General features: G+C 36.3%; 1 protein-coding gene across 1 annotated transcript in view; it reads left to right on the top strand.

Moving 5' to 3' along the window:
* The window catches only part of Tenm3 (teneurin transmembrane protein 3), a 2,620,641-nt gene that overhangs the window by 559,567 nt on the left and 2,046,968 nt on the right, over window positions 1-14,106 (top strand). The gene's annotated exons all lie outside the window — the stretch shown is intronic.

Genomic DNA, 14,106 nt, shown 5'->3' with positions numbered 1-14,106 from the left:
TTAGAATGTAGTCATGTAGTCAGGACTTATGCTATTTTAATAAAAAGGTAGTTGTACACTCTAATACTTTGATTATTCCTTTGATAATTCTATACAATATAGTTTCCTCACATTCACCCACTATTGCACCCCGCAGTTATTCCCAGTTCTGTGCCCTCTCCCCTCCCTGTATGTATTCACTCCACTTTGAATCCTTGCTTTCTTGGTGGGGGGGTGAGACTATCTTGCAGCTGATATTCTAGTCCCCTCATTATCTTTCTACCCTCATCTGTGATCTGTAATGGCTCCCAAGCCTTAAGTGTAGTCGCTGTGTTGTAAATACAGTAGGGAGAAGCAAGGTGCCTCATGACCAGTGGATCTCTGCATTTTTAACAGGTGTGGTTTTCTGCCATGGTCTAATTCTCCAGCAAAAAGAAACTATTTTGATGAGGAGTGGGAGCTATGCCTGTCTGTGGATGTAAGAATGAGTATTCAGAATGCTATTGGAAATTCGATGGGTTTAGGAGACTGGCAGTATTAAGTTCTCCTCTTGTCTCTATGGTCTCTCCAGCAATGGGTAGAGCCTCATATTCCTGTTGCCACAATCAAACAATAGAAACTCAGAAGATCCTGTAAATGTAACCATTGGAAATTAGCTAGTTTTACTTAGCATACATATTAATGTTTGTATTCATTCTTAACTCATCCAAATCTAAGAAATTGGTTTAAATTTATGTGTAGAAGTAGCCTACATGATTTAACTGTAAAATTTATCATACTCTTGTAAGACAGCAAATAAAAAATGCAATGATTGTCTGATTTTAAAAGTTACTCTGCCTTGGAAACTGTCTTCTAAAAACATTTCATCTATAATGTGAATGATAAAATCATACCAGTACAAGTAGATGTTTTGAATAATTAATGTATTACAGAAAGCTGATCAACTCTGATTCAAACTCAAATTTCCAATTCATTCAACTAACATTCTTATTTTCAAATCTCAACGTTTTGATTGTAAAAAGAAACGATTTGTGTGGGTATGTGGAAATCTTCAAGAAAACAATCAAGTCATTTATTTATAAATTTTCATGTTTAAGAAAAACCAATTATTTTTCTGTGGGAAAAGAAAGTGATAATACAAACACACTGCTTTTAATCCAGATCCACTGAGATTTTTTCTCTACAGAAATGTCTCACTTATAAAGAGTAAGAGAAATCAAGTAGATTAGATTAAAATCTGAAGTATTAAATGATGAGCAGATAGTACCTGGGAAGTGCTTCTGGGACAGCCTTATTGCTTCCTGAGACAGAGACACAATCAGATGAAAACCAAATGGGAAAATGTACATTAGGTGCCTGGTTAAAAAAAAAAAAAAAAAAGGCTGACTGCAATCAGTTACAGTTGACTGCAACCAAAATTAGTTTCTAGGGATCAAAAGAAGTGAATGGCTGACCAGGGCAACCAAAATATCCCACAGTGTGTTAAATATTTATTACTGAACCACTCTGCCCAAAACAATTTGAATCCTGGCGTATTTCCACTAACATAGCTCATCAGTAATTAATTTGGCATGTCATTTTGCATAAAATTAGTCATTAATATTAGTCCATGTGCATGATATTGAACTTTTTTAAACAAGGGTTTCAATCTCCCTCCCTTCAGAAATATGATAAAACAGCCATTTTAGATTTTGTTCTTGAGCTTGTGCCATATATTAAAAGTAAAGAAAGGCAGGAAAAGTATTGCAATCCACATGAGTGAGACATCAGAGTTTACAGACCCAATTTGTTGGAGGTTTTTCAAGGTCATTGCATTCGTCCCCTTCCACTGCTTGATATTATAAAGTCTATAATAGGAAGAGATCTTTCAGATGGCCTCAGTGCTTTAATGAACTATCAAGGCATGTTCATGAGACTTTCTTCTCAATGGATCCCTCAAAGTTTAACAGACTTTAAATGGAGCTTCTGCAAAATGCATCATTTTTCCTGATCTTTTAAAAATTAAATGCTTTCTAAGAATGGCATTATAAGCTAAGAGGAAGTAGCTCTATTTCATGATCGTCCTGTCATAATGATGCATTACCATGTCCTTGCTCTCACAAACTGTAGCAATAGCATTATGTAAACTCCATGGGATTTGTAAAATTTTGCTGGAACAAATAACATTACACTCAATATGACTATTTGAAGTTAAATTAGTTCTTTCCTTATTAAAAAAAAAAAAAAGGTGTTTTCTGGGATGACCATTCAGCTCTGGAAAACAAATTGCTGTATGCTCACCCATTGCCACTTTCCTGAGTTGTCTAAATAATTCAGACTGCACGGGTTATAATTAGGAACATATATGTATTTACAAATACATATACACATGCAATAACAATTAGAGAGAAAAGAGACCATTAATTTGAAGGTGAGAAATGGACAGGTATATGGAAGTTTATGGAGGGAGGAAAGGGAAGGGGGGAAATTTAAAATTAAATTAAAATTTCAAATAAAATCAGCAAAAGTAAAATGATCCTCAACAAAGTGTTCTCTCTCATCTCTTGAGGACAATTCCATTTAAATTAGCCACCTGCAGACTTTTTTTTTTAACAATTGATGTTTTGTTTTGTTTTGTTTTGTTTTTTCTTAGTACTGGGGATTGAACACAGGTAAGTACTGAGTTCACTGTCACAGTTTGTGAGCAAATAGTGATTATAAGAAAGCTCATTTCTGTAGCTGTTCATGTTGGGGTATTCTATTCTTGAAATACACAGGCACATTAGCATAGTTTTGGTCCCAGATATAGGAGTGCAAATAACAAATACAATACTCATATCTCTACTATCTATATCTTAGCTCCTGATTCTCATTACCACCTTGGACGGTGTGGGCAACATCTGTGCTGTCTCTGTTCCTATGCTTTCCCACATTTCTCTGAAATTGTGTGCAGGGAGTGAAAGAATGTAAATAAACTAGAAAAACACCACTAGCATCCCCACAATTGCCACTTGGACTGTTAACCTATAACCTCTCTGATGACTCGATGTCCTTTACTGAGTCTATGGACTAAGAAGGGAATGAATCTCTTAACATTGTTTCTTTCACTTATTGCATTCATGACTAGATACATCCTCATAAAATATCCATTTCTCTCCCAATATTTTCTTGAAGAAATTTGCATTCATTGATGAAAACCATCTGTCCTATGTTGTACAGCCAAAAAGGAAGCCAGGACTCAAGTTTGACTCTGTTTAATTCAATGTTTGTGTGAACATCTATTAATAAATGTCTTTATATTCATTCTCTATATAATGATACTTTATTTCCTAATAATTTCTACATAAAAAGCCATGCAATGTGAAGTCTATGGTGACACAGGTCACTTCCCTCCAAGACAGTAAAAAGATCTAATCTCTCACTACTTCTTTTCAGTCACACACTAACCACTTCTCATTAAGGGAGACTTCTTCCCATGCTTAGATCCTCCCGCAGAGTCCACCGGAAACCTGCTCACCCTGCCCTACACAGGCTGTCCTCTCTTTGCCGCAAACTTGGATGGTTTTCTCTCTGGCTTTGCACATTCTCAGTCAGTCATCATCAGACCATGTGTTTTTGTGATTCATTTGTTTAATCGCTCATCCTGCATCTGTATGCTTTGTTCTTCCTCAGGAGTTCTGTCATTTTGCATTGATGAGTACCAATGATCCTAGAATTTAGACAACAGCAGGGCCTAAGTAGACAAAGAGTCACTTCATTTCTTGAAAAAACAAGGTTTCTGAATATTTGTTAGCATTATTCAATATATTTGTTGGTTTTGTGGCAGTATGTGTAGTCTTAAGAGCCTTTCACTCAAATATAGATACCACAAATCATCTAGAGGAAAGCAGGGGAGGATTTAAGAGAAAGAAAACAAGATTGGCCATGAGTGATTTATTATTTATGCTGGGTGATGAGTGCACAAGGGTTTATTGTTCTTTCTACCTTTATATGTGCTAGAAACTTTTGAAGACAATTTAAGTATCTCTTTAAAAGGAAGTGCATAGCAACTCCCTTTTGATTTAATCTTTTATGGAACCAAATCCTTTTGGAAGTAATGTTTTACCTTATTCTCCCATCCCTCTCGAATGAACACATTTATTTTTTCAGTATAAGGATAGAATATATGTATGATGTTAGAAGTTTTGCTTATACAACTTTATGAAAGCCTAAAAATCCTGCCAATAAAACCCCGGGAACATTGCTTGTTGTCTTTTCATTGTGAGCAGACTGGAGATGTTTTCTTCACTTCCTTAAATTCTTAGCTCTCAAGTAAATGGCACTGGTGATGTGCTTATGAGAGCATATTTCTGTTTGGTGTAATTCATAGGCTTTTTTTTTTTTTTTTCCAAACAGGCTCTATGAGGTAGCGGCTATCGTTTGCTCCATTTTCCCGATTGAGAAACTATAGCAAGAAGGGTTAGTCTCCTTGGTCACACAAGATAATAATTCAATAATATAGGTCAATTTCTGACCTTTCCATACTCTTTTTTTTATTTCCAATGTCTCCTTTAAGAAAGAAGTAGATGCAGCACCCTACACCTTTGCTTTCTCACCTCTGGAATGGCTATATTCTTGAACAAGTTACACCACCACACTTCTTCCCTGAAACTCTGACTTTCCAACGATGTGCAATGTGGTTCACTGATGGCACCGTGCCTCTGATGTCCACCTTCTGCAGCACACAGGTGGTCAGAGCAATATTCAAAGATGCACGCACTGATCCTCGCACACCAGCAGGCACATTTGAATGGCTCTCTGCTTTTAGATGGCTCAAGGATCAAACCAAGAGATCTGAGGCCCAGCAGGAGGACCCTCACAATGCAAGACCCCATGAGCCCTGCTTCCATTCTAAGAAGTCTCCATAGTACAGTGCCATCCCCAGGGTCCTGTCACTTGTAAGGGCAGTTTTCATAGCACGACTGAACTATGCACACTAACTCCACTGTACCCGAAATGGAATCAGTACATTAAGGAAGTCAGTTCGGATAATTTATTAAAAAGCTCTTTTGGCTAGTAACTAGTTAACATGCAAGAAACGTTTCTGCTTCAATATACACACATTCTATGTCCTATGCTAGTTCATGAGATAGCCATTTGAAAATAACTGCAAACACAAATGGCAAGTTAAGTAATAATCATGTGCTAAAAAATTATAGTTACATGGGAAAGTTTACAGTTTACCTTGTCTGAGGAAATATTGTGGGAAAAGCATGTAGAATTTTACCCATTGTGTATGGGAAGTGTTTAGAAATGAGAAAGAATATAAACAACAAAGGGACAAAATCAACCTATCAGATACAAGTACTTAAGAACTTGTCTTTAGTAACCAAGAAAACATTTTCTTGTTTGTTTGTTGGATTAAACATCGTTGGTCCACTCTCTGATTTTTCCAAAACAAACTAAGGATAGACAGATACCATATTATTGGTTATAGACACTTCTAGGATTACAGTACAAAAGAAATGGTGAAATTAACATGGTATATATAATATACTAGAATATGAGTAGCTGTTTTGAAACAATGTCTGCAAAAGCTAGATGGACACTGTATCTTAGATGTAAGTTTGGATTCTCAGGTGGCTGCTATTTACACAGCTTTCAGACATAGGATATCACTCAAACCTCTATCACGATATGTGCATATTCCTTTCTTGAGTGGCAAAGGTTTTTTTTATTTATTTATTTTTTAATTTTTATTTTCTGCAACAGCTCTGTTGCTGGACTCTGCTTTTCTTCAGATATGAGAAAGGCTCCTGGAAATCAGGTTGTTGCCATTTTCTTCTCACTTTTTCTTTCATTTATTTTTTCTTTTAATCCTTTTTTAGTTTTTGAATATTAGTGTATGTGTTTTGTGAACAATCACCGTAGAAACCACATTCCCCACCCCACCGCCCCTAAAAAGAAGGAAAAAAATAGAAAAAAAAAAATCATCTGGGACATTTTGTTTCTCAGCATCTGGTAACAAGAGTCTGCCCCCAGCCCCCAACATTCCCCCTTCCTCACACTGATTGACTGATTGTTTTGTCTTTATATAAAAGCCCATATGAGTCAGATTTTCCCTTGTGAATTTCATTTACTGGTAATGTCAAGTGCAAATCCTTATTAGACCACAGTGATGCACTGTGTAAACCTCTTTAATCACCTAATTGTTTTGCCGGGAGAAAAAGCTCTAGCAGGAAGAATAAAATTCCTTTAGTGATTACAGCAGTATCCTCTAGGCTTCTAGATTAAGCAGCATCAGAAAAACGGAGACTCTCAACTTCTTCAGAGTACTAATTTATTACTCTATCCTAACCCCTTTATTTTCTCTTTTGTTGTTTTCTGAAAGAATCTTTATCTTTCTGCACTGTGTGTGATTAATTATCGCATAATGCATTAAGATAGCATTTTTTCTTCGAGTTAGCTATATTTCAGAGAAGTTTTGTGATATATAGATAAGCTTATCTTGACATACAGAATGATTTAGAGACAGAGACAGCAGAGCTTCCCAGGAAAAATGCTCTTTATGGTTTTCTAGTCAGCTCACAAAAATTTGTCAAAAGACAAAACTAAGGCTAACTCCAAACTATGAATGTCTTAGTCATTTCCAAGTGGCATTAAAAAAAAAAAAAGATTTTGTTTTTATAAAATCTTGATCCAATGTTACTTGGTTTTATTGGCTGAGGCATATACTTACAACCTGAGTCATACATAATAAACCCTAATACCAAGGCAGAAAAAAGCATTATAATGGTATAAAATTTCCCATTGGGAATTGAAAAAAAAAGAAATATTTTTTGTTTATTAACAATATAAAGAAATAAAGCAGACATAGGTTGTTTTTACTATGGTTTAAATCAAGAGTAGAGAATATCCTTGTGTTCGAACATAGGTAACAAGAACAATGAGAAACCAACTTTTATTTTGGAAAAGGCAAAATGGCAGCCCCAAGAGAAGTCATGAGAAACATGACACCTTTCAAACTTGGAATATGCAAATGATACATAAGGATTGGAAGCTAGCTAGTTGCTATCAGCACAGTAAACGGTGTTACCATGTGTGTGTGATCAAATCCAGCAGTTCTTGGTCTGAAGCCCACAGACTGCATCCCTTGCAGAGAATGTCTTGCCTGTCAGCCCTGTAAACTTGGTATTGTTCCTTCTAAGACTTCCTCCAAAGAGCTCCTGCTGCTATTGGCATTACTGGTTCATTGTTAAAGGTCTTTGTGCCTGGGTGAGGCAGGGCTTTCAGAGGCCATAGAAGACGTGCAAAGTGATTTTTATTATTATGATTATGATTATGATTATGATTACTGAGAATTGGACCAGGGGCTTTGTTTAAGCTAGGAAATAATCTAATACTGTGCTATCAGCCCTTTTCATTTTATTTATTTATTTATTTGTTATTTTTTTTTATTTATTTAACTTTGAAGCTGGTTTTCATGATTTGATCACACTGGCTTCCAGTTTACCGTGCTTCTATATCTACCTTCTGAGTAGCTGGGATTATGGGCTGACATTGAAATCAAAGTGTAGAGAGACATACTTCTGTTAATAATCCCTTCTGTCAATATCAGGCATGTGGATACTGTTAACATTACCTCCTCATTACACCATGTTCAAAAAGATGGTGATACAGCTCAGTCAGTAAAATGCTGACTTTGCTAGCAGGAGGAACAGAATTCAGAGATCCCAAACCAAATCAAACACAGAGTCAGCCTTGGACACTTTCAATATGTAGGAAGAGAGGGCAGACACAGGAAAAGCCTAGGAATTGGGCTTGAGAGATGACTCAGTTGTCTGAAGTGCTCTCCGCTCTTGCAGATGACTCCAACTGGATTCCCACCACTCTGACCGACTGGTTCAGTATAGGTAACTCTAGCTGCAAGGTTAGACCTCTGACCTCTGTTGGCTTCTTCACATGTGCATATATACACATGAACATTCATACACACAAATCAAAATCAAATAAATGTTTAAGAATACTTTTTATCAAAAATAAAATTCAAGAAACTTTACTGAAGAAGATATTTGACTCCAACTGTCCCCTACAAGCATGCATATCTATGTGAACACATAACACACACACACACACACACACACACACACATACACACTTACATACACTTACACAGGTATACAACATACATAGAACATGGAAAGGGAAGAATTGCTTTAGAAAGATGATTGGACCTGAGGATGAGTCTAATTAAGGCACAAGCATGGGACCAAAAAAGTCTACCGCAGCCAAGTGCTTACTAGTCCACAGTGACCTTCAGATCTGTAGACCTTCTTGAGTGAAACAGATCACTGAATGCTCATAGTAAGCCAAAGAATTCTGTGAACCCTTTAGCTGCCATTTACTGACTGCTAACTGTGTGATGTAGAACTCCACAGTTGTCACAGGCAGTACTTGAACTTATAGGACATTAGGGAATACTGAGTAAACAATGCATGAACTACACCTTAGGAAGTATGAATGCAAATGATGAAACTGAGAGGTTAGATAACCTATCCAGACCCAAATCTGCAGTTTCAAAACCCATTATTATAGCCATACCATATTCCTTTTGTCAACACTGACAGCTATTGATGGAGACATTGAACCATTTCATTGGGCAATAGAGTCTACATTAGTTTCCCATCACTACAATAAAACATCCGAGGTAATGTTGACCTCAGTAAAAAAAATAGACTCATTTTACCTCAGAAGTTTGGAAGTTACTAAGTGATTGCTGGGGGTCTTTTGAGTGTGGTGAGATAGCACATCAAGGTGACAGCATGTCACCAATCAAAACCATTTACCTTGTGGGTAGGAAAAAAAGGAAAAAGGAGATGATGAATTATTCCCTTGAGTGACCTGAAGACCACTCTTTTAAAGTTTCCATTACCTTCTAGCGACACACTAAGGACCAGGGCATTTAAACAACAGGCTTTGGTGGAACTTGAACTTCCAAACTGTTGCAGTTTGGAACTATTAGAAACAAAAATCAAGAGAATTAGATTTTCAGGTTTGTAGAACCATTGGATGCATAGTTTCAAGAAAGTCTACCAGTGGAACACTATGCTGCATCCCTGACCCTAATGAAAAACTCCCCAGTGGGATATCTTTTGTGTAGCATTAAAAAAAGGACTTTTAAAGTTTCTTCAAATGAAAAACAACTCTTTTTCCTTTTATATGTACAATGAGTTCCAAATGTAACATTGAAAGAAACAATTTTATATATATATAAAATTTATTTTGTTTAGTTTTTAATATGACATATTACTTTGTAAGTAAGAGGCATATGAATGAACTTTTGTAGTGATAATGCTGATTTTTTTAATCTTTGGCATGTCCTTAACTTTCTCAGGTTCCTCCCTGTAAAACAAAGTTGACTCCTTGGCTCTGTAGGTAAATCTTACATAGCAAGAGAGGTGTGAGCAGGATGCAGTAATGCATCAGGAGTGGCTAAGAGGACCTGCTAGGTGATCCAGTTTCGTCACTAACTGAACCCAGTGTAATAGAGGACACATGAGGTAGGAGAACTGTAAATAATCTCATGGGTAAGTAAACCACCTTATCTTAGTGACAGTGAGAATGTCCAGGGCCTGAGCAGATATAATAATCAGGGTTGCAAGCAAATGCTAGCACTTAAGTGGAGTCATTTCTGACTAGGACATTTTGAAAAGAATATCCCTTGTAAGTCCTCCTCCTTATCAAATGTGACATCACTTAGCCAGTCTGACTGTCTTGTGATGGCAGCATTTGTCTCACTCTTTGTTTTATTGCAAATGCTACAAAGCACATTGTAAGTATTCAGGAAATGTTTGGTGAATGAATGAGCATTGAATAATGCAAGATATACATGCCATTACAATACAAAATGAAACATACTAAATTTTCAAGTTCATTACTCTGCCAAAAAGACTATAATTGTGTTCCTTCTAATATTGAAGATATTCTGATACAGGAAATTTAATATGTGTTTTAAAATTCAAACAAGGATAACTGCAAGCCATGAACATGTAAATTAAGACAGGTAAATTTTGGTGTTGAGATTTCCTAGTTAGTTCTACCATTTATTAGTCTGATACTGCTTTAGTATTTGATTGTGTGACTGTAAAGAAATATTTTAAAAAGCAAGCAGCTGCTTCCTAAAACTGAAACCCACAGTTTCAGTCTGAAGAGACATGGTGCATGTGCCCCCATTTGGTGAGATGATGGAGTTGCAAATAATTCCTACTAATTTCCACATCAAAACGTGTTAGGGAACTTCTTTTAAATTGTAATAATTTATCCATTTTTACATTGAGAACAATGCTATAAGCTTTCTTGCTTGTAGCTCATAAATCATGACATGTCATGCACAAAATAAAATTCGTGAATTTAAAACATTGGGAGTTTCATTCTAAGTCTGAGGAAGCTAAACAATTTGGGTATGAATTCGTGGACATTTTTGCTTACCTGACCACAAATTGTTATTGTGTCTACGTTTTCAAGCCAATATAGATAGCAAAGGAGATCCCTAGCTTTAATACTCTTTTCTGACAAAGTTGTCAAAGTCCAGAGGAAACACTGTTTTCTGCCTGTGAAGACTAACAAACTAACGAGACTGCCTTTTCTCGAGACTGGCTCTGAAACCATGCTCCAAGGAGTTCTGAAAATACCCGAAGGCGGTGCACTAGAGCAGCTAGTCCACATTCTGAGGGGTCACTGTGAGAGCGCACAACCATCAATGTTCTCCTTTCTCACCTATGTGGAGACACAGCTTCAGTAACAAAATCCTCCAATCTGCTTTACCTGCCCCCCCACCCCCAGTCCCCAAGAATTCCATGCTGTACCTTACATCAGCTTTCCTCTGGGGTGCATTTGTGCTACCTGTGGCAGAGGAAGTTCCCTCCACAGAAAGGCTTGCTGGAGAGCGAAGCAGGACCCAAGGAAAACTTTAGGGTAATGGATAGGGAAAAATGTAGGGCACACATTAATTTGACCTCTTTCCCTCGGTTCCTTTCTTCCTTGTTATTTTGGACAAAAGCAAGCAGAAGTTTATTTCATTTTTGTGTTCAGTGTTTGTGGATAAAAACCTATGCTGTCTGCATGCTGGGTCAGTCAATACTGTATACTGGGCATATACACAGGCCACGAGCAAATTAACTGCACAGATTATGACTAATTTGAGCTCTTTCTTCAAAGACTTTCCTTCACTTTTCTCCTGGAGGTTTGGTTTATTTGTTTTTCTTAAGTAAAAGAAAAAACATCAAAGTAATACAACAGTGAAATATCCTCAGAGCTTCATGTGCAAAAAGCTTTAAAAAATGAGAAGTTTTGACATGTATATAAGAAGGTAAAATTCACTGCCTTAAAACATGGATATACTCACTGACAGTTCTTAGATATGGGACAGAATTCAGTTCTCCTTAAGGACTTAATTTAGTTAATGATATTGATCAAATAAAAAAACAGTTTTGAGGAAGACATTGGCATTGAGAACAGCAGATTCACATCTAATTCAAATGTAATTATGAGCAATGTCTTTGAAAAGTATCAGAGTTTCTATAAAATCTAATCTCATCAGTAGAAAATAATATTATTTAGGAAAACATATATGTCTAACATTTATAAATAGAGTCATCTTACATGGAAAAAAAACAGAATAACTTCATATGTGCCCTTCAGCCAGTAATAAGCAGTTATGCCTAACCTGGGCTGTGAAGAAGAAGTCATGCTGTTTTTATTATTACTGTTTGAGAGTCTCCTGCTAAGGCCAGAGAGCTGTGTTTGCTGGAGGGAGATATAAAATAAAATATATTTATTTTAATATAAATATGTTACTCACCCCAAGCACATGTGGCATATTTCATGCTCTATATGAGACTAGGATATTCCAGGTATAAAGTAACAATTGTTGATGAATTAAGAAATAATATTACACAGTTGTAAATAACAATCACTGATGAATTAAAAAATAATATTATACAGTTGTGGTGGATATATTTTTTTTCAATAATGTGACTTTGATATTTGTAAAATTGACTAATATTTTTGAATAATCATTGTTATGGAGGACTTGAAAGCTGAAATAATGAAACCCCATTTCCATTCACTTACATGGGCTGCTCCCTAGGTAGTAGCTAGAACTGGTACTGTGTCTTAAAGTCTGATGTGCATTTTGTAAGCTGGAAAGGCCATCTGATTCCACTGGATTGGCAGGCTGAAGCCTCTAAAGAGCTTGCTTGCCTTTAGAGCAAAGATGTAGCCAGTTTCTTTGTTGTGGAGTGTTAAATTTTCAGATGAAAATATGTTGACATCTCTTAGGTGAACATTTTCTGGTTATGATTATTTGGTCTATCATGGCGTAATATAGCTATAAAAAATCAAAATTAAAAAATATACAGTTCCTTAAATAGAAAGAGTAGAATAAAGAAACAAGATTGAAAATACATTTTGAAATCTTGTCATATAAATTTTAACAGAAACAAGCCTTCTACATGAATATAACTCAGTCAATCACAGCTAAAAGTAGTAAATATGAATATTAAGAGCACACTATGTACTATCTAGCCTCTAACATAAAAACATACTTTAATTATTTTAAAAATTTTGTTATCAGTAAAGCCATGATTAGAATAAATATACTGTTCATTCAGTAACTGGTAAAATGCATCACTAACACCTGTGCAAAATGTGTTATAAAATAGTTTATGTCAATGTGTTGTCCAAAGGCCTGAGGAAAAAATGTGCATAGTTTTTCTCTCTTTTATTTACTTTTTTTTTGCATCAGTGTGCATTAATGGTACCAGAAGAAGTCTTTTCTTCCCTGTTTTTGGCTGACTTTGCTCCTCTGTAAAGTATGCACCTGGATTAATAAATCACCCTAAACTATCCCTTGCACATTCCCTGTTGTTTTCTTTGCAAATCTAAAGAATTAGCAAAAATTGGTGTCACCATTTGTTTTAGGGAGGATGCTTAGACCAGTTACTTATGATGTAGAAGCCTCCATAAATTAATGTGCTTGAAAATTTACTAGCTCTGTGTGATAATGGTTTGTTTATGAGCAGAAGTCAATTGGGAGTAGGATCATGGGAGCTGTTGCGCGATGGGAACTCTCTGCACTTAGGAGTTGAAAGCACTTTACACATTGTTATTGTTACATACTCGGCCTCATTTTCATAACTATAAAATGGATGTAGTGTATGCATGACCTGTGTTTTACAAGGCTGGAAGTGGTACTTAAGATAGACAGGTTAATATGTGGTTGTATGGTTTCTGGGTACTGTTGTGCCAAAATGAAAAGAACCTACATTTATTACTGTTTGTCCCCTCAATTTTGGGTTACATTTGAGTGCTGTGAAAACTGGGAATTGAAGAGTATCTCCCTTGCTCCTTGTCATTTCCCCCTCTAGAAACACAAGAAAACAAGAAACAGCTAAACCACACATCTCCAATTCTTTGAACCCTATGAATAGAGATCTTATTGCTCCTTGTCATTTTCCAAGAACACTGAAGAGCTGCGCTGCACCACAATTCTAATGACTTGCCAAGTGGAATTTTCTTTATGCCCCATGTACTCTCCTTCTTTTTCATAGTCGATATATAAGAGTATCTGATGGCTGGAGAGGTGGCTCAGTGGTGAAGAGTGAAAATTGTTCCTTCAATGAACACAAGTTCAGTTCCCAGCACCTATGTTGGGTGGCTCAGAACTGCCTGTCACACCAGCTCCAGGAGATCTAAGGTCCTAGTCTGGATTCTATGGGTACCTACACTCCCGTGTACACTTATCCATACACATATACACGTAGTTAAAAAGTAAGTGTTTTTAGATGTCTGATTTTTGTGTGTCCTTTTGTAGATGGACACAGTGAACAGTAACTCTGACCATATGTTGTAGGAAAAGATAGAATGCACCTATTTGAGGAGGTCAACTTTATCCTTTGCTTCTCTCTGTTCTATAAGAGCTCTCTCTGAGCACCATCTGCGGTTGTTGTTCTTCCAACTCACACTCTACTGTAAGCCAGGTAGAAATTTTTAGCAGATAATCGTATTACTGAATGCATTTTACCAACTGTCACGCATCACTTTTATAATAACATTGACCCCATGACCAAATATCAGAGAAGCTGTAGAGAAAATAAACTGTAGATATAT

The sequence above is a fragment of the Onychomys torridus genome, chromosome 17 (genome assembly GCF_903995425.1).
Source record: "Onychomys torridus chromosome 17, mOncTor1.1, whole genome shotgun sequence".
Taxonomy (NCBI): Eukaryota; Metazoa; Chordata; class Mammalia; order Rodentia; family Cricetidae; genus Onychomys; species Onychomys torridus.
The sequence above is the reverse complement of the archived record's forward strand: the minus strand, read 5'-3'. Positions and strand labels throughout refer to the sequence as shown.